The sequence below is a fragment of the Acomys minous genome, assembly GCF_964271855.1.
Source record: "Acomys minous genome assembly, chromosome: 14".
NCBI classification, from domain to species: domain Eukaryota; kingdom Metazoa; phylum Chordata; class Mammalia; order Rodentia; family Muridae; genus Acomys; species Acomys minous.
In genome coordinates this window covers 26,644,592-26,666,014 of record NC_140496.1, presented here as the reverse complement: position 1 = coordinate 26,666,014, position 21,423 = coordinate 26,644,592, and the positions used below count along the sequence as shown (strand labels likewise).

General features: G+C 37.5%; 1 long non-coding RNA gene across 1 annotated transcript; it reads left to right on the top strand.

Annotated features, from left to right (window-relative positions):
- Window positions 1-2,326: 2,326 nt before the first annotated feature.
- On the top strand, window positions 2,327-12,665 carry LOC311583123. Its single transcript, XR_014774383.1, has 3 exons — window positions 2,327-2,419; window positions 5,517-5,694; window positions 12,438-12,665. It is a non-coding gene; the product is annotated as an uncharacterized lncRNA (long non-coding RNA).
- Window positions 12,666-21,423: the final 8,758 nt, after the last annotated feature.

Genomic DNA, 21,423 nt, shown 5'->3' with positions numbered 1-21,423 from the left:
AACAAGGTTACACAGAAAAAAGATCTTTTTCTACAAATAAATAAATAAATAAATAAAAATCAGATTATCCCGCACACCTGTACGCATTCTAACATTACATATTACAGCTTTATTGACTCCACCTTTATACCCAACAAAAGGCAAATTGATACAGAAACTATGATATAGAGATATAGAGTATATATGAGTATAAAGAAAAATAAAATTGTAATTTTTTTTAGAAAATAGATGGAACTGGAGGTCATCAGGCTCAGTGAAATAAATCAGACTCCTCAAGACAATGTTTCTTGTTTTCTCAAAACTGCAGAACCTAGATTTCATAGAGACATTCTCAAAGTATTTATTATGAAAGGATTGTTTTGTAATAGCATTATTTTGTTCCAACTAAAAATATGTATTGATATAAAAAGCCAGAGTAAGGGTGAGGGGAAGCGTGGTGGCAGATGACTAGGAGATATGAGAAACCCGTGAACACAGTACAAGGTCTCATGTTTGTGAATATGCCATGCACAATACAGTGCTTCTCAATGTATATATAGAAATATTTTTTTCTGATACTAATCATTGTACATGATTACTATAAATAAGAACTCTAGAGAAGGAGATCAAATAAAATTAAGAAAATAATCTTAGCCAGGGATGGTGGGACATGCCTGTAATCACAGCACTCAGGGAGGCAAAGGCAGACAGATCTCTGTGAGTTCGAGGTCAACCTGGTCTACAAAGTGAATCCAGGACAGCCAAAGCTACATGGAGAAGTCTTGTTTTGAAAAACAAGAAAATAAACAAACAAACAAAAACCCAAATCAAACAATAAAAAGAAAGTGATCTTTATTTTTATTAACTCAGGCTAGTTTTCAACAAAAATGATGCCATAATTTCTTGATCACTATTTTCAAATGCTAATCAGTTTTATTATGTGGTATCCACATCTGAGGTTTGAAATGAAGAAGTGATTTTGAAATCCATAAACTGACTCCAGCAATGAACTTGAAGGGATTACAAATGTCTATGTAAGATGGAGGGTTCCAGACAAAGTGATCTTCAACTCTTTCTGGCACATGTGCTTTCTGTCTTCATCTAGTTAAAATTGCTTGCACTTAACATTCATTTGCATATTATATAGACATTCCCCTTGATATTTTTAATCTTTGACATCTTGTATCATTATTAAACCAATCACCGTAACACCTACTTCAAAAAATGATACATTACATCCCTTGAGTTTATCAATCATAGAACAATCTCAGTCCATCATCACATGAATTATTACAAAACTGTTTGATATGTGTACCAAAAAGGGGAAAGTAGTCTCTTGTCTTTGAACTTTTAAAGACAATCACATTAGGGCTGAACTGTACAGCACTCTCATGTCAATTATAAAGACATTATTCAATGGCTCCTCTCAATCCATTTGACATACAGTTAACCCCACAACTTTTACTATTAACTTTCCTTTCTACTTCGTTTTATACTTGACACTTACATATCTTAAAAGATTGGTAGGATCTTTGAAATGGAATTTGAAATCAATGAGTCCAGAGTTTGCCTATGTGGAGGATATGAACCTGGGATGTAAATCAGAATGGTTTTCATTGGAACACAAGATGATTGCAGACAGTATCCTGGAAAGGCAATAATTAACCTTAAATCTTACAGCAAGAAAGTTATTTTCTCATCTCAACTTTTTTTCCTTCCCTCAGGATACTTCAAAGAGAATGAATCAGTATGTTGCTAATGTGACTTTACCACATTTTCAACACTTGCCATTTTAAACAAGATAGAGGAGACTTTCGGTTTATAGTATATACTGCAGCAAGATCAAATAATACATTTTGGTTTTTAATTTTAGGACCTTATATTCATAGTTAGTAAATTTAATTTCTTTACATGTACTCTGATGATAAAATATTTCTCTTTAAATATCTTTATGCATTAAAAAGTACTTGAAATAGATAAACAAATATTGTAAAAATATTCAAAATTATGACAGTATTAGAATCATTATATTTTAGTGAATTTGCACCTATCATTTATGTGATCAGTTTACTATTAGAGGATTTGAAGTCAATTTATCTACATTGTTTTGGTTTTAATGATATCTCTTCTCCCCAGCTCCTCATATACTGAAGCTTTCATTCCCTACTACTTTAGAATGTGGTGATATTTTTATATACATCATATAAAGAGATAATTAAAATAAAGAAGTAGGTCCAATAGGTAGGCCCTAAGTGACAGTGTCTGCGGTCATCATAAGAAAAAGACATTTCTTCACAGAAAAGACACACAAAAGATGCCTTCTCAAGGAAAGAACCCTGTGACTCAACAGCGAGAAGGGGCCAAGTGCAGCCCCTTAAAAAGGTCTCAGGAAAATCAAACGTCCACATCTTCAAGGAGAACTCCCTGAGTTCAGAATTGGGTAAACCTAATATCTCTTACTTAAGTTCCTTAAATCATAGATTTTTAAAATTATGTCAGGCCTATAAGTTTAAAGTAGTAAATCACCTGTATGGTAAGCATAGAACAATCAAAAACTGAGGAGATGCCTGATACATTTGTACACAGCTGTGGGTCCTGGGAACCATGGGACTGGAGGAAGCGTGCCTGAAGCAAGAGTAGGGAGGAAGCACGTCCAAACCCCAGAAAACTAGTCCTGAGATTGGCAGGAGTAAAATTGCTCCCTGCCCTGTCCCAAGCCTGAGTGTTCTGGCACACATAGACCTTTGTCACTCAGAGGAGGTCACATAGCAGGTTAAACTCTGTCTCCCTTTAAAAGGTCACATCCAGAAGTACTTGGAATTCCTCCTTATGCAAATAAGATGCACTCAGCACTCTGTCCCTGGCCAGTGAGGTACACTCACCCTGAAAGTACCTACTCAACCCCTAGAGGTTTAAGTAGCCCTTTGTTTCCCCTACTAAACTGAAACAGTTGTTTCACTGAAGCTGTCTCCCAAGAGTCTGTGCTAGTCATGCTCACAGCCTCCTGAGGTCTCTTCTGGTTCTGGCTGTTCCTACTCTGCTGGCCCTCTCAGGATCCACAGGATTTCAGGCTGATTATGACACAAAGGGGGAGGAAACTGGGCCTGAACTGCATTTGGTGCCAATGTGACGCTCAAAGACCACCAGGACTTACAGGAGGATGATGAGCAATATACCCCACCCTACCCTGAAAGGGAACTCAATACCACCGCCACCCCAATCTTGCCTCCCATAACAAGGGCTGGTAATATTTTTCCCTTCTTTCTTTTATTTCTGGTTTGAGCTTTTACAAATGACGAGGTACCTGAGGTCTCAAAGCCAGTGCCCTCTGGCAAATTGACGTTATCCGCAATCCTCCGTTCGGTCACCAAAAAATATATCTGGGTTACTGCGGACACACACTTGCAGTTCATATGGGCTAAAGCTTAAACAGCAGAAATCCCAAAAATATTAATTTACTACTTACTCTCCACCTTTACTGTCATAGTTTTTCCCCTACAGATAAAACTGATAATGGCCCTGTTTTTACTAGTTCCCAGTGTAAAACCTTATGCTGACAGTGGATGATTACCCTTCACATGGAGATTGCTTACAATCCCTAGAGCCAAGGACTCACAAAAAGAGCACGTCAAACTCGAAAAGCCCAAGTTAAAAAGCAAGCAAACAAACAACCACAAAAACAATTGCCTACCCCCTAACATACAACTAGCAATGCCCCTAGCCACTCTAAATATATTAAATGCTTACAAAATCTCCAAATATCTTCCGCTGACAAACAGCAGGAGTAACTCCTCTCATGGTGTGGTGGCATGACATAATATGGAGGGCATTTGTTCAGGCTTAGTTGGGTCCTAGCCAGAAATGTTTGATATGACCCCACCAGGCAAGAAGATGGCCCTTCTCTAACTGAAAGGACAGTGATGACCTGGTACCTCCTGCCCAGGCCATGTGCTCCCCACTTGTTTCTTATGGCTGTCATTCTTATTCTCCATTCTAACTCCAATACAGACCCTCCTTAACCCTCCCAATACCAACCACTACAGTTATAAAAAGGCAGATAATCAATGCAGAATGTGTACAACTTGTATTTTGGAATACTGAGTTTAAAGGTTGAAATCACCACTTCTTTGTCTTTGGAGAACAAAATTCAGGTTTCTCATGTTGAAAAAACTTGAATAATGTCAAGAACTTGACATTTGCTATCTGGGAAAGCAAAACAGAATACAACCAAAGACAGTCTCTGAACACACATATCCAGAAGTGCAAAAATCCTTCCTGTGGCCATCATTTCTTATAATTAACTTTCAGCTAGAAGTCATATTATTTAAATTAAGCTTACATGCTTGGCAATATTGTTTCTCAATGCAGAAATACTACAAGCAACAAATCTAAAGATACAATGAACCTTAAGCTATGAGCCCTCTCTGTTTTATGCTTGTGTGTGAATGTTTAATAAGATTTCTATGGCTCTGAAGGAGACAGAAAACATTTTAAACGGTCACCAAAATTTCCTGGCACTGTACTTCCTTCCTTGTAAAATAAGTTGGTATTTTTAAAGTCACCATAAATACAAACATTTACATGGAATCCTAATGAATGGAGAGACAGCTATAGATCATTTATTTGACTGTTGCTGCCAGAGAACTAAAACATGTTCTTTTCATTTGTAAAGTGAAAAGATCATTGCAATAAACAGGGCAATGTATATATGATGGATACATATGAGTCAAGAAGAAAATAATGTAGGCAGCAAACAGCTCAATGAGTGAAAAAACAAAAATTAAAAAATATAATTCTGTATGGCTTTTAAGCGTATAACATTCTGAACCTAAGCTCCATAGGTAAAGCATAACTTCATATTATTTCATAATCTTGATAAAAAATCCCTTGATATTTCTGAGCACAGGTTCCCCATCTCCGAAATAGCTCCTTCTATCTTCCTCATTATATATGAATAGAAAACAATAATCAATGAAGAAATTTAGACCTTCGCAAAACAACAGGGTCACTCAATTTTTAACCCTTAAATAGTAATCATAGTTATACTATTATGGACAACATCATTTTTTATGACATGTAAGATTTCTTGGCTAACTGGTGTCCAGTAGTTTTTTCCCCCCACTGTGATATGTTACAAATCATGACTTTTCATTAGACTCAAGAGAGTGTTTCTTGAACGACCACATCTTCATAGGCAGAGAGTAGACCTAATCAAGTAAGGAATTCCACCTTCGAGGTTGATGTTCAGGCTTTCTCTTTCCATGTTGTGTTCCTGAGGTCATGCTGCAGGTTTCACTTGGAAGTTACAGTAGTAGGAGCTTCAGTGGGGATGTGGGTAGAGTCTAATTAGTGGTCCTCTACTAGTGGTTCTCAACCTTCCCAATGCTGCCGCCCTTTAAATACAGTTCCTCATGTTGTGCTACAAAATTGGTTCATTTCCATCCCATAACTGTAATTTTGCTACTGTTTTGAACTGTAATGTAAATATTGGCTATGCGGATATCTTATACAAAACACCTATAGTTCTCAACCCACAGGTAGAGAACCCCTGTGTCAAAGTGTCCACACAACTGGAAGTGTAAAGTGGAATATTACTAAGAGTCATGGTTACAAGAGAGACTTAAATTTGGATTTCATCCTGGAACCGGGAAATGCTCAGCAAAGCTAACTCACCATAAAATGAACATGACACGGCGGAGCTCATCAGAGCTTTGGGTGAGTTGGAACTCTTAATCCAGCATCCGAGGATGTTCACATGTAAATGCTTTAAAAGTGTGTTTAGGGAGGCTAAGAATCCAAAGCCAGTGACCTGGTAAAATTGTTTGACTTTAATTTTAATGAAGAAGGAGATCTTGTGCACTATATTGCTCTGTGTCAAAAGATCCTGAAGCATCAACAGTGCACTTTCATCTGTTGTCTTGCACCAGCCTTAATGTTGATCCTAACTCACATATGGCTGACACCAGCTATTGCCATAAGTTGCAAGATATATTTATTTTCCATACGGTTGAAAGTCTCATATAATTGCTTAAGAAACACACTGAATAAAGTCAACCTTTGTTCAGATTACAAATCATGTGTTATCTATTTGTAACACCAAGGACACAGGCATATGAGGTGAGAATTAGGGCACCCCTCAGAAATCACAAATTCTCCAACTGTTAGATATGATCTACATCTTTTCCAGATAGAACATGCATATATGGTGGTATACATGTGATTAATTTCCCTGTAATAATTTTAATGTGCATAAATCTGCTTTTTATTTTCTTCTGTGTGCAAAAAAGTGGGCTACTTCATGCTCACAATACATTAAACAGAAGAAAAATAAAGAAAAGAAAAGCTAGTAAAAGGCAAAGCATTCCATGCCAACTAAGCATGGTGAGGTGAGAATAGTCAGCCCCTTCTGCCATCTGGATACTCTATGTTTTCTAAGAGAATCATCATTCCTCTGAAGATTGTGTCTCTTTGTCTGGCAGCTACAGATGAACCTAAGAGTTTCCAGAATTTCTGTCTTCTGATCTCATTATACAAGGCACTAAAGTGAGCAAAGGAATAAGTTCCAGAAGCTTTCATGTAGTTAATGGCAGCCAAGGGAAGTCTGCCTTTGATATTCACCTGCTCAGCATACACTCAGCACACACAACTCTCTGCAAATTTCTTTCAAAAGCTGTACTGCAGAAGAGTTACTTTCTCTCTCTCTCTCTCTCTCTCTCTCTCTCTCTCTCTCTCTCTCTCTCTCTCTCTCATGCTGACTTATGCTGTGCATGCCTATATACACAATATAAAATTGTAAAAGATTCAAACTTTTAGAAGACTTATGTAATTGTGCAATCAATCTTAAAATCAAGCCGTAAAAAGACAAAAGTGCGTCTAGCATATGTTGCTATATATGTGGCTCTCTACCTACACATACATGTGTTCCAAAACAGCCCTTACATTTGTAAAAAGCCCCTGCCTTCACCATGAAACATTACTCTTATTTTGTTTGTTTCACATTCTTTTATTTAACAAGTGTTTCATGTGCAGTTAGAATATGTCATGCCCTGCTGAAGAATGAGCCAAGAGAAAATCAAGAACTGCATAAAGATATAAAACAAAATGCAGTCTCTATTATCAAAGAACTTATGACTGAATAGGGAGAACAATTCTGCATGTGTCCATGATAAAATGAAGGGTAACTAACTACTAAATCAGGCTAGGAAATGAGGAGGGTAAAAAAATCAAACAGAAGTAGAAACCACAAGTAAAAATATGAAAGAAGTTTCTTTATACTTCTCTCCCTCCTCTTCTTCCTCCCCCCCTTCTCCTGATTCTCCCCACTCTCTTCCCTTCCTACTTTTTTTCTTATACCTGGTATTCATTAAATCATCAGGCATATGTTTCCTTGTATAAATTTTCTCTTTGTTCTATAAGTAAAAAGTGGGCTGCAGAGGTTAGAGATGAATGGCGGAACTGTACAGAGGGATGAAATCACATCATGTAACAGAACCACTTAAGAGGTTTAATGGAGAGATAAAGGACTTGTCTCTGGGAGACACACGATGGGAGAGAGATAGAGATAGATAGTGAGGTGGGGTAGAGAGGAGAGAGAGAGAGAGAAGTAGAGAGAGGTAAAAAGGCATAAAGAGAGAGCCACTTGGAGGATCTGTTCTTTTATATGGCCCTGGGCAGGGCCACGCCCTCATGGCAGGTAAGCAGTGACATCACAGGTAGGCAGACTGTTGCAGATACCTAACACTATCCAAACGCTTCAAATACTAGAAATGAAACATTGCAACTGACAAGTCCATGAGGATTGATAGTGACTGATTTTTAAGAGAGTCAAAGGAGAGAAGAGCATTCTAAAAAGATTAATATAGGGAGGGCTAGTAACATTAGGGGAAATAACATTAATTTTACCTATATCTTTCCTCAGCGAAGAAATTCACTTAAGGGAATTAATTAAAATAATTATTTGCAGTTGGACTGCAGAGAACTCTAATAGGAAAATTAAGGAATTGTGTTCATTTCCTGGATTCAGAGTGACGTGACTGACCTATTCAACAAAAGGCAAATGTTTTAGTTTTCGTCTCTTGTCCTTGAGCTTCACAGGATGTACCTTTGAAAGTTTACTTTTGTTAATTTATTGCAATGATGCTTTCTTTGATAGGTTAGTTTGGATGAGTCTTTGTGGCAATCTGATTTATAATTGCTCATCCATGTACAATATGGGCTGCTTGAGCCAAGTGTGAGGATCTGTTAATGAATTACGAACAGAAACTCAAAAGGAGGTACCTCCAATTTCTTTCAGTAGTTCTGAACATTTGCTAAAAGTCAAATACTATTAAGAAATCAAGTGGGTGCTTCTTGACACTATATTATTAAACAAACATTGTAATTGTTGATAATTTCTAAAGCACCGGAGTGAAATATGAAAAGAATAGAAAATTATCAAATTTTCTTTCTGTATGTGTGTTATTCAGTCATTTAATTTTTAAATATTTTTATTTAATCATTTTTTACATATGCATTTATATTATTGCACACACATATGCATGCATATATATACTTAAATACACACATATATAATAAGCATATATAACATAAATATATTAAATAAATTACATACAGCAAGAAGAACCATGAAACAATCATAAATTATATAAATGTTACATTCATACTGTTTTGGCTATTTGTATTTGGCAACCTTGAAGAAAACATCTTTCCTCTCTTGGTGAGTCTAAACTTCCGAATGTAAATCAATATCTATCAAATCTCATCTCTATCAACTTAAAACATCTATCTAGATCTTAAAACATTTTAACCCCTAAACAACTAAGCTTAATTGCAAAACTAAACTATCTGGTCTTCAACCCCTTCAGAGGCTTAAGAAGGAATAAAATGAATTACCCAAGTAAACAGAACAGAGACAGTTTGCTTCCTGAAAAGTCAACTCAAAACTCTCAATAACATTGGAGCACCATGTTCAAACTTCTAGCCCAGTATATCTGGCATATATATTTTAAAGGCCTCAACATAAAACCGGACACACCAAATCTGTTAGAAGTAAAAATGGGAAAGAGGCTAGAACTCATTGGCACAGGAGAAAACTTACTGAACAGAACACCAACAACTCAGGCTCTAAGATCAACAATTAATAAATGGGAACTTATGAAACTGAAAAGCTTCTGTAAGGCAAAGGACACTGTCAACTGAACAAAGCGACAGCCTACAGATTGGGAAAAGATCTTCACCAACACTACATCCAACAAAGGAATAATATATAAAATATGCTAAGAACTCAAGAAATTGAACACCACCAAACCAAATAATCCAATTAAGAAATGAGGTTCACAGCTAAACAGAGAATTCTCAACAGAGGAATATCAAATTGCTGAGAAACACTTAAGGGAACTCGAATTTTTAATAGGAAACCAAGTCCCAGAATAGTTAGTGAAGAATTTTTAAGATGAAAAGCAGATTTATAATTTAAAAGTCAGTAAAAGTTTTGGTAGTATTCTTTTTAACTAGGAAGGTTTACCAAACTATTACTAGCCATATCATGTATATGCATATATACATATACAAGTGTGTCTGTGTATATCTGTGTATCTATATACCTTTTCAGGTCAGAGATATTTGTAATAGTTTTAATCAATTAATACACAAAAGAACTAAATGGAAAACAATGATGATGACTGATGATGATAGAGTATTTATGAAATCGTTATTTTGTCAGAATGTCAAGCAATGTTCTCTAAAGAGGTCATGTGGTCTCTGATTATTGAGCCAGAGTAATTGCCTAAATTAAATGTTACTTTAAGCTGCATCATAAAACACTGTCTACAGAGTGAGTTCTGGGACAGCCAGGCCTAAACAGAGAAACCTTTTCAAAATAAATAAATAAATAAGTAAATAAATAAATAAATAAAAAAGAAAGAAAGAAAACTACCTAGGCTTATGAATGACAGTCTTACTATCAAATTGTCCTGGTCCCCCTGAAGTAATACAATACAAAAAAACTTAATCTTTTTTGATATAATGTATTGAAATAACTCTGCAGCATGTAGGAGGAGGGTCTTTTGCACTGTGTTTTCTCATGCTGATTTTAGCTCCCTGAGATCTCCTTACCACCCTTCCAAGAGCATTGTTATGTGTGTCGAACCATCTCCTGTATCCATATGATGTACAGAATGCTTCCTAATTATTCCTGCTTGTTAATAAAGTTGCTAACAGCCCAGGCTGAGGAGAAGAAATGCAGGTGGAGCTAAGGTTTCCTGGTTTGTGGTCTCAGGGGAACTAAAAAGGAGAGGAGGAGGAAGATGGATGGTGAAGGGACTAGTGGTTGCCATGGGGTAACCAGGAGCACCTGGGCAAGAGCAACATGCTTGGAGGATAGGCCTGGTGGAGCAGAAGTAGCCCAAATGGAGCATGTGCAAGTATTTGAGATTTTAGATGGGACGCTTAGAGGGTTAACATATGCCCAGCTCCAGGCCTTAAGGCTTACAATAACTCTAACAAGTTTCTGTGTCTTTTAATTGGAAAATAGCTAGTTTATGAATAACTGCTGCTGTAATAATTTACTGTATTAATTAACATATACAGAATAATTAATTCATTTTACAGCATCATCCCTAGGTGCATTTTTAAAAATAAACAAACTTTCATCTGCTGTGTGAATTACAGGTCTACCATTTAACAATTAGTAATGTGCAGTTTCCTCATAAACTGCACCATTGCATATTTAGATGCAAATCAATGTATACATAGAGGAATGTATGTGGGCCACCATCTATCCAAGGTCTGCTTTTGGGTTTTGGAACATGCTTCTTGTTTTTGAAGTATTCAAGAAGTAACAATACCTTTCATATGACAAGAAGAATCAAGACCCTTTCTCTTTGGGTTGTATGAATTAAAAACAATGGTAACAACAACCTGTATCTGCTTAAAGTCTTTTAAAAGACTTGTTTCCTGAGGGGAATCTAAGTCTCTTGAGACTACAAAGTAGTAATTTCCCTTGAATTATTTGCAGATACTAACTAACATTTAAGCAAATTAGGCTATTACCTAAACTTCCAAATTAGAGAACATGCTCTTCAAATCAATAGAAAGTTCTAGCTGTTTGAAGTAATCTGGTTAATCAGTGTTATTAGGATCTTTTTAGTTGTGCTCCACAGTAAAATCCGGTTCTAACAACACTTTTGCTTTAGCTCAAATACCTGTTGGGTAATCTATTAGATTGTCAGTCAGATAAGATTTTCTCCCCCACGGCATTAGTTTGGATTTTGCTCTTATTTTTGAGGGAGTATTATCATAAAGCATGCCCCAGTTTCCTCCCACCAAACTCACTGCATGCTTAAAATCCTCAGCAAATTAAATTTGAGCTTGCAAATAGATAAACCAAATAAATGGCTTAAAAACAACACAATCAAGTATGATAATAGCAAAGTGTTATACTTTTAATAAATGATTAGCAATGGTTGTAATGCAAAGATTTATTTCACAGAACAAAAGCACTTAAGCAGAGTTTATATTACTGCTATGCTTCGGTGGTGATAACATTGGGACTTCAACCTGCATAGCTACAATGATTAATTAACAGCCTTGTTCAGGATGACTGAGTGCCATTATTGTTCTTAAATAGGAAAAGGCAGATAACCATTACTGATTATTCCTCAATTCCCAGTCTTACTTGCTTAAACCGAAATACTAATATAGGTTGTGCAATTATCAAGCTGCTATGAGAAGCAGAGAGTAAACATTTCTATTCAAGATCTACGTATAAATATAGAAAGACATATACATATATGAATTAAATTAGATAAAATATTCAAGCTGGCAGATAAATTATCCATGATGGCTTGATTATAAAACTTAATCATATCAGGAAGAATCAACAACTTTAAATTTAGATTCCTAATGTAAGCGTCAAGCCATATTTCTCTGTCAACATAGTATGCATCAATGAAAAGATCCCACATGCATAACACTGTATATGTGTCTAATGACTTCACATTTTATATCTACAGGTATGAACATATATATTTATTGTTGACATTGACAAATAAAAAACACTGCATTGGAATAGCCAATTTAAAATATTAAGAAAAATTTGATAATCACAGACTTTATTGATTTTATTTCGTATTGCTACTTTCAAAGGTACAATTGAAAAATCAGTTTTAAAAAAGCACAATGATTCCACAACATTTTTTTCTGACACCACTCTTTTAGGATAAATTCTATGATGCTTGAAGTATATATTTTTCTTATTTTAGAAACACTTCTACCAAGTCTGTACTATACTTTTAACAATTTAAAACTGTTAAGCAAATACTTTCAAATAGGTTCCAGGAAGAACGAGGTCTTTTGGATACTTTTCTGGCAGTATATAATCAATAGAACAGTTTAATTCTTCCAGCACATCTTGGAATGCTTCCGAGCTGACTGTACACATCATCTTGTTTTCTCTGCAGGAGATTGCAGAAGACATGCCTTTTTCTTCTGAGAATCAGGTACCATCAAAGTCTCCTGCATATGGGAAGTGTTTAACTTTGTACTGGATTCCAACAAGACTGCTTTTGTTTAGTGCCTCTTTGCTCATTAGGGTATTCAATGACTACATGCCAGTGAGAGGAATCTGTCTGCTTTTTTGTTAAGATAATAATGTTTTTGTCACATTTTGGTTATATTAAAATGGATTATTTACATATTCTTTTGTTATTTAATGCTTAGAAGTTTATCAAGCTATGTTGTAGATCAAGTATTAGATGCTTAAAAAAAAAAAAATAATTCTCCAGTGTTGTTTAGCCAATAAGTCAAAGAGCCAAGACACCATCAGAGGTCACTTTTAGCCAGGCAGTGGTAGTACATGCCTATAATCCCAGCACTCGCAGGCATATCTCTGTTAGTTCAAGGCCAACCTGGTCTACAAAGTGAGTCCAGGACAGCCAAGGCTACACAGAGAAACCTTGTCTCAGAATAACAACAACAGCAAAACAAAGACAAAAACAAAAAAGAAAGAAAGAAAGAAGAAAACAAGATGAAGAATATACATTTCTTCTATCACTTTCTAGATGCCTATGAAGGGTAGGCTAGCATTTGTTCATTCAAATAGTATCTCTATCTTGTAAAATTATCATGATATGTTTTAATATATGAATATTAAGTAGGAATGGTGATTATAAAACTACCACTTCAAAACCATTTAAGTAAAATTTAGAAGTATTGATCATTCAAGTGCACACATAGGATGAAATTTTATGTTTTAGAATAAAAGTATAACAGAAAGAGATTAGTTTACATGTACAATAAACTCAGATAGGATGAATAAGTTCTGGTCTTCTATGACATGGTGAATAGAGTTAACAATGATGCATTATATATCCAGAAATTAAACTAAATCTTGATCGTAATTATCATATGTAAATTATTAATATTGTGGTGAGGGATACATTACTTATTGTCAGATATGTGTACCTGATGCATGCATTCACCAAAACCACATACATGCTATATCTCATACTTGTGTACAAATGTTACATTTATCAATAAAAATCAGACACAATAATTAAAATGTATAAAAGAAAAGTTTATCTTCACATACTTGCTTTGAAAACCTCATAGAACTAGGAAAGAATTTTATGTTGATATTGAATGCATGGTCCTCCTCTACTAGTTCTGTGAATTTTTTAAAAATATTTATTTATTTATTTATTTATTATTTATACAGTATTCTGCCCACATACCTGCATACAAGAAGAGGGCATCAGATTACATTGTAGGTGGTTGTGAGCCACCATGTGGTTGCTGGGATTTGAACTCAGGACCTCTGGAAGAACGGACAGGGCTCGCAACCTCTGAGGTACCTCTCTAGCCCCTAGTTCTGTATATTTTTTATGTGTTGTATGTATGAGTGTATTTCTATATTGGTTTCTGAATGGAAGGTTTTAGGGTTTGGCATAATGTGTAGTTCAGTATTGTGTAGTAAGTGGTAGGTACATGGATGTCTTTCTTAGAAGACTATACATATTTATCTATTCTTAATATATTTTTACTATTTTTAGAATTTCACACCATATATTTTGATATTCAATCCCCATATTTTCTCTAAATCCTCAAATATCCACTTCCATCTTACTACCAAACTCCCATCTGCATAACACTTTCAAATAAATCAAGTGCGGTTTGTGCTGTTCTTAAACTGCTGGACATGAGACCATGCGCTGGAGTATGGTCATTCTGTCTGGGCCCATATTATTTCAGAAGAACACCTCTCCTGTCTTCTTAAAAAGCTCCACTGTCTATAAATCCTCATTTTGCAGTGAAGAGTTGAGAGGTCCCCTCCTCTTCCATGCTAGAATGTTTATAGCTTTATCATCTGCGTGTGTCTTATGTCAGCAGCCACACCTGCTGCTCGTGAGGGAGTGAAGCAGTCCTGCCAAGTTCAGAATGCAGAGTCTGCTCAGCCTTTCCTAACCTCTGATTCCTACCCTTTCTACCCACTCTTCTAATGATTTCTGAGGCTTCAAAATGGTGAGAGACATAGATGTCGATTTGTCTCCGAGGAAGTCCACTGGCACGTATTCTCTACAATTTGACCAGCAGTAAGTTTCTGCATTAGCCACCATTAATTACAAACAGAAACTTTTCTGTTGAAGTCCAGAATCTTCTCTAATCAATGGGTATGACACAAATTTAAGGGGCACTTTGCTACTCTGTCCATTCAGCAAAACAATAGTAGTAGGCTTCCCCCTGTGGACTATGAAATCCCCAACCATGGGTTCTTGGTCAAATTCACATTAGTAGCCATGTGTTTCCCCCATGTAGACAGATCGGAAATACAATGACAGAGCAGTTTGTTACCAATACTGCTACTGCATAAATGGGCATATCCTGCTACTTCGGTTAAAAATTGTAGTACATAGAACTCAAAGCTGGCAAAGACTGTGGATGAATGACTCCAGAGCCTACCTCAGAGTACTAGGAAAGCTAGCCAGTACTGAAGAAGTTTCCTGCTCAGTACCCACTTGATTTCTCCCTGTTCTGGGTCTAAAGACTGTTGTGTCTCCAGCAATAGAATCTTAACATCAGGTTCTGGGTGGCCAGTGCTAAGAGCAATGTCACTAGCCTGTGCTTAAAGGGGATCCAACATTTCAAAGGGAAGTATCCCACATTTGGCACACTACGGCTTCTGGGGTGGCCGTGATCCCCTGTATAGGGAAGCTTCAGTGTATTTGGTTTCAGCCTATGCTTTGTTATTTGCTACTTGCAGCAAAGATGGTGCTCAGGTTTGAATGTGTTATGTCTTCCGAGGGCTCACATGTTTGTGCACTTTATCTTCAGTGGTGGGGGCTATTTGGGGATATTGTAGAAACCTTTAGACTTACCATGTCTCTAGTGGATGAGCCATAGAGGCAGGCACTGAGGATCATAGGCAACTTTGCTTCAGGGGTGAGCTGTGTTTTCTAAGCATTCAATCCATATCACCCATTGCCCTAGTCATTATGCATTATGCCTCTTCCTCTTTGGGGATTTTTATCTATCCTGAAATCCTACATAACGTAAGTCCTTAATTCTTTACCATGACTGATAAATATTTTGATGGAGAAAATAAATTAAAACAAAATCAAATGCTTTTTCTTCAAATCCAACCTTACTAAAGACCAAGAAAACTAAATAAAGCAGGACACTGTGGGTACATGCCTATAATACTGGGCAACAGACAGTAGGGCATGAGGGTCATTTCAAGGCCAGACAAAGCTACACAAGGTGCTCTTGGCCTTCCTGGGCTCTATCATATCCTATTTTCAATAAACAAATAGATGCCTGTGCATGTGTAGAGATCAAAGGGGAGATTTCCAAAGTGTACCATATGAGTTATACATATCGAGCCAGGTGATTGGGCTTGGCAAATGCCTTCACCCTCGGGATCATTCTGTTACGGCAAAGTCAACATTTAGAATAAATCTGGAGGCCTGAAATTAATATAGGTTGTCCAGCAAAAGCATAGTCTGAAGTCTGACTTGTAAGCCACAGTATTTTTATGATCCTGGGGTGTTTAATGTACCCACAAATCTCCACATATCACAATTATCTGGAAAGGCTTCTGGGAACCTCCACTACTCCTGACAAGTATTTCAATAATTTAATTTTCCAGCTCTAGGACATGTTGATCTGATGATATTTTGTTGAACACTTCCTTTAAAAAAAAATGCCTTTCTGCTATCCAAAAGATTGCAGATGATCCCTCTCAGCCATTTTATTTGATAAATATTAAAATTGAAGTTCAGAGCAGTTAAGTGAATTTTCCAAGGTCACAGAGCAAGTTATTAGAAACCACTGTGACTCGCATCAGACATTTTCCTGCCTAGTTAGCAACAGGGTAATGAGTGGAATTTAATCTGCTCATGATCCTTAGGACTTTTGCCAGACTTGAAGTCATTATGATAAATACTAGAGATTAGCATATAAGAAAGTTATCTGAAATATAGGCTAACTTTTGTGCATATTTTTCTTTCTCTTCAAGTATGGAAAGATTCCTTTCTTCATAGACATTTCTGCTATTTTACCCTTTTCTCTTAAGTAAAAACAAAGATAATTATCATGTTAATAGAAATGTCCAGTAGCCTGATCTGGTCACTGTAACCTCTGGAATTTGTTGATCTTTAAGAGGCATTTGTTTGGCCAGGTCTGGTGGCACAGGCCTGTAATCCTAGCACTCAGGAGGCAGAGACAGGCGGATCTCTGCGTTCAAAGCCAGCCTGGCCTACAAAGGGAGTCCAAAACAGCCAATGATATACAGAGAAATGCTGTCTCAACCTCCCCCAAATGGCATTTGTTTTATTTTATATGTATGAGTGTTTTGATTGCATGCATATGCATATGTATACACACTGCTTGAGTGCTGGTGTGAGGAGGCTAGAAGGAATTGGAATTACAAAAAAATCTGAACAGTCATACAAGTACTAGGAGTTGAACCTATGTCCTCCAAACAGCCATGAATGCTCTTAAATACTCAACCATTTCTTCTACCTCAGGATGTGTCTTTTAAATTGAACCTGCATAATTGAAAATCATCACCTCTGAAAATTACTTGGAAAACCTTTCGTCCTTCTACTCCTCTTTCCTTTGGATCATGTTGTACAAGGCTTTTCTATATATTTATTATTTAACATTTTTTTTCATGAGTTACCTCATTTCAAAAGTCATGTTGGCTAGGTTGATCAAACACAACCGGACATTCCTGCATGTCTAGGATCTGAAAACCTGCATAGCACACCAAGGGAATGAAGACAGGACAGACACACAGACTCATATGCAGAAACACTTGGATCGGGTGGGCTGTGTGAGCGCTGACAGAGAGCATCAGCTGTACAACAAACTGGAACCTCAGCATGTTTATTATATACAGCACAGCGGGAGGAATTCGTCTAAGAGGAGGTCTCCATAAGGAAGATGTCTGAGGCTATAAACATCTGGAAAGATGATGCAGTCGTTGCTGGTTTTGACACACGCTATCCACATTCACACTCAGACAGAGAAAGGCTTTATATTGTACATACACACAAGACATGCACGTGCACACACATACACATACACAAACACACATACACACATACACACATACTTACACAACCAGCCATACAAAGACACACACACACACACAAGGACACACAAACATTTACTTTTAAGTAAAAATAACAAACCTCCCTGTGGCTTTTCAAGCATCCTTGGTGTTCTTTATTCCTCTTTTTCATTCTCCTTCTGTAGTGCCCACCCTCCCCTATGGTCAGGCAAATTTCCCCCTTTTCCATTCTCCCCCCTGTAGATAGGGAACCCTATTATTTCTCTCTCTTTCCTGTCCTCCCTCTAGCGTAGCCCTTTCTACTTTCCTGTGGTTGCTCCAGGTTGTATGCCACTATCGAAAGATTGGAATCTAGCACACACAAATAAAATAAAACATGCAGAATTTGTCCTCCTGGGTGTGAGTTATATCCATTTACTTTTTCCATTACTGAACTGAAACATGAGAAATCTATTTGTTTGCATGTACCAAGAAAGAGCACATCTTTCCCGTGGCAGATTTTGTTAGACCCTGGGTTGATAGTTTCATACAACTGACATAGATAGACGTTAGAAATCTACAAAAATGAATACAACTTTTTCTTTTTCACTATCATTCCTTTACAGACTTTAATTAAACTCTGCATTCCTAATTTTCCAGAGATATGTAAGTGCCCTAGTCATGCAAAGTATTACTTATGTGCACCTCTTGTGTTCAGCACAGTAATGCTGGAGGCTATGTGGATATCAAAGAGGGGAATGGACCACAGAGTAAGGGCCCTATTTTGGTGTAGCTTGTGACTATTTTGAAGGACCAATTTTTAATTCAAGAGAAAAAAAGCACACCTTTGTTTCATCTACTACACATTTGGCCTTTCTTTCTTTCTTTCTTTTTTTAACTTTTCTTTATCTATTATGAGAGGCCGGTTACGTTACATATGACAATGATTAAAGAGAGTTTTAATTCTGAGAACTAGTTGAATAATTGAATGTATAGTGATTCTGTTGTCTAAACTTTTGTCCATCATCTGGTAATGGACAAGGGCCATCATTGCTACTTTAGTAGCATCAGTCTTGATATGTTAATATGCATACTTCTCTATTTAGGCCTTTTAGTCTGTCATTTAGAGTCTTGAGTCCAGCATTAGGGGGTTTCACATAAAAGATAGTATAATGGTAAATTAGATACTTTTACTGTCATGGAGAAAAAAAAGTAATATTTAAGGTGCCTTTAAAATTGGACATTCATGGGGTTTGCTACAGTTGCCAGGAGAGAATGTCACTTTAAAAATTCCCAACAGCAAGTGGGCTGGAAATAGTCCACAGAAGATTGATTACCCCAGAGTGTAGCACTAGAGAATCCACCTACGAGTAATGGCCTTGGTCTATTTTTCTTTTGCATCATCCATTTATAAACCACAGCGTCCTAATCAGTGGAGAACAATGAGCAATTGTGCCCAGTGTATAGTGGTGATGGGATGAGCAGGTCTGTGAATGAATAATCAGCGATGTTACTGAAAACCACAGGGCACGACATAGATGGAGTGGTAGATGCGAGAGGACTGATTGCACTGCTGTCCCATCAGTCCAAGGATGCTCGGTCTGGGCTCTCTCTTATTTATGTGCTTTAGCATGCAAAGGCATTTAAATTCACTGGGAAACACGCTCTATACTTCATTCTTCAACACAGAACTCAAAGAAGGGTGGAGCCAGACAGTTGTGGAAGCTGTTTCGTATTGAAAATTTGACTTGTGTGCTCTTTTGTAGTTAAGCACTCTGGAACCTGCAATGTGAAGGGAATGAGTCTCCCCTTAACTCCCACAGGTAGTGAGCCTGAGCAAGACAGCACATTCATCCACAAAGAAAAATCTCTCCCCAACGCACCCACTCATGGGCCCAAACTTGACCTTCCCAGGAATCCAGTCTCTCCCTCATCCTCAGAGCCTCTCCACCTTCACAAAATCGAATCTCCACTTCCTGCTCCACATTAGACTTAAGGTTTGTTTGTGGCTTTCTGTTTACTGCCTTGGATTATTCCTGCCACAAGCAAGCACACTTGTATCTTAGCCTAATGAGTCCCAGTGAATGCAAGAGGCAATCTTGGTTTTTGGTGTCCATCACAGATTTTGAACGGATTCACAGTGCTTGTACTAACATTCAACATGGGCTTGGTAAGCACTGTGCTGGGTGCCACAGCAGAGGGTGCAAAAAGAAGTCTAAAGCATGTTAAGAGAGACTTTAGGCTGGCTTGCAGGAGTCTTTAAAGACAAAAAAAAAAAGTTCCAAACTTCTACATACAATCCTTAAGTTGCTAACCTTTCAATACCCTCAAATTGAGTGTTCTGTGGCAGCTCTGAGTTCACACACCTTTTTTAAGCCGAAAACTATAGAAAGGCTCTAAAGGAAGACAATGCTTTCACATTATGCCTACCTGCGCTCACAAGTTGAGGCAACTCTGCTGCAAAACTGTGAAGTGATTTTTTTCCCCCGACATTATGCAAGCAGTTTAAAGTGACAGTTCTAAGAGTCTCGTCAGCGTTTTCTATGCAGGGCCCCACGTGTTTGAGACTCCTGATGTTCTCTCTCTTCCTTGCGGCTGGAACTTGTGGTGTATTTTCTAACTGTGGATTTGTGTCAGCAGTCAGCTGTGCACTGCTCTTCTTTAACTTGCTTACCTGCCAAAGTATGGATACAAGCTTTGCTGTTGGGAACGGCTCAGTATCCTTTGGAACACTGTGGCAGCTTCCACCACCTCCCAGCTAAGTTTGCCTGGCCTCTGATTTAGAGCAAAGAACTCCTTTTCACCTTAAGAGATTAAAAGATAATGTTTTTATGGAGTGGCACAGGAAGACCATTGCAACTGATCTACGCCGCCCCCCCAGCCTCTCCCTACCGTCCTCTCTGATCCTTATCAAGATGCAATAAGAAACATTAAATAATATAGAAGCTGCATACATGAGCTTTGAAATCAATCAGCTCAGTAATTGGTTCTGTGACCCTGGGTAAATCTCTCAACATTAGTAAGAGTCTGGGTTTTCAGATCTGTAAAATGGGAAATGGTTAGACACAAGAGGGGGTATAGAAATGGAGTGAGAAATAAATAAGACCTGAGTCGCCTGGGAAAACCAGTAAAAATATATTGATGTTCGTATTTTTTCACTGTTGAACGCAATAACAGCTCAGGTACCCAGACTAGCCTCTGACATACTAGGTAGGGGAAGCTGTCCTAGGTTTTCTGCCTCTCCAGTCTCCATCTCCTAAGTGTTGGGATTATAGATCTGTCCCACTGTGCCTACCTATTTTCTTATTTTTAAAAATAAGTATCTGTTCATCTACACCTGTAGGCTCAATTTTCTTAACTAATATATTTTATTAACAACTTAGTGACCGAGCCTACGTCCCTTATAACCCGACTAACCAAAACAATAGGAAATGAGGATTAATGAACACAGTAACAAAACCTTAAGGATATCAGTTCCGAGGAATGATTCTCTGGACGTGAGGCACAGGATTTCTTCTGCTGGAACCTGGGGTAACCAGAACCCAGAACCTCAGCAGGAGCCGGAGCCTCGAAGCCTTCCCTCCAGCAGTTCTCTCTAGGAGCGTCTCAAAGTGCAGCCATGAACAACCAAACCTATCCCGTCTCCAAAAAGCCCCGCCTCCAGTTCTGGGCTCATTTACATATCTCCTCCCAGAGTCAGTTCACGGGATCTTTTCAGCTGGCAACAATTAAGCTCCTGCACTAGGTGGTTGCTCTTCTAGTGAATTAACCTCACCTGTTCTCTCACGAGACCGTTCCAATCCCGCACTTGAGATCCTAAAAAAAAACAGGTTTAGCTCTCCTTCATACACCAGTCATTCTGGTGCTCCATACTCATTCTCAGAATGTTTTGAAAT